Genomic DNA, 605 nt, shown 5'->3' with positions numbered 1-605 from the left:
CATTCAAAAATATAGATGAAGTCTTGGACATTACTAATTATTTCAATGTTTCAAATACTACTAGAGATGTAGTTTTACTAAGGATGCTTCCACTTATTGGAGATGCAAAAATTTGGCTAAAATCTTTAACACCCGGAACTATTAAAACTTGGCAAAACCTTCGTGAAGTGTTCATCGATCAATTTAGTCCTCCTTCAAAAATCACCAAACTCAAGAAAAAGATTGCTAATTTTCAACAAGAAGATAGAGAATCTATATACGAAGCTTGGGAAAGATACAAATGCCTTTTGAGAAATTGTCCTCAACATGACTTGAACGTGCAACAAGAAGTTTCCATTTTTATGATGTGGTGAATGTGACAACAAGGAAACTCCTTGATTCTCAAGGACCAATGACTAAGAAAGATCCGGTCACCATCAAAGATTTAATTGAATAATTCGCAAAGCACTCGAGAGAGTACCACAACCCACGAGAGGATGTGACTAGAGGTAAGGGAAGTAGCAATGGAGGTTCGAGAGATTTGGTAGCTCTAATGGCTAATTTAGAGAATATGGACTTAAGAATGATGAAAATAGATCAATCTATACATACTATATGAGTTGGGT

The 605-nt window shown here is 35.4% G+C and overlaps 1 non-coding gene across 1 annotated transcript; it reads right to left on the bottom strand.

Moving 5' to 3' along the window:
- Positions 1-206: 206 nt before the first annotated feature.
- LOC145103425 (small nucleolar RNA R71) lies at positions 207-313 on the bottom strand. Its single transcript, XR_013706518.1, has one exon. It is a non-coding gene; the product is annotated as a small nucleolar RNA R71 (small nucleolar RNA).
- Positions 314-605: the final 292 nt, after the last annotated feature.

This window comes from Lactuca serriola, chromosome 4 (assembly GCF_051521515.1).
Source record: "Lactuca serriola cultivar US96UC23 chromosome 4, Lser_US96UC23_V15, whole genome shotgun sequence".
NCBI classification, from domain to species: Eukaryota; Viridiplantae; Streptophyta; class Magnoliopsida; order Asterales; family Asteraceae; genus Lactuca; species Lactuca serriola.
Note: the sequence above shows the minus strand (reverse complement) of the source record. Positions and strands in the feature narration are given on the sequence as shown.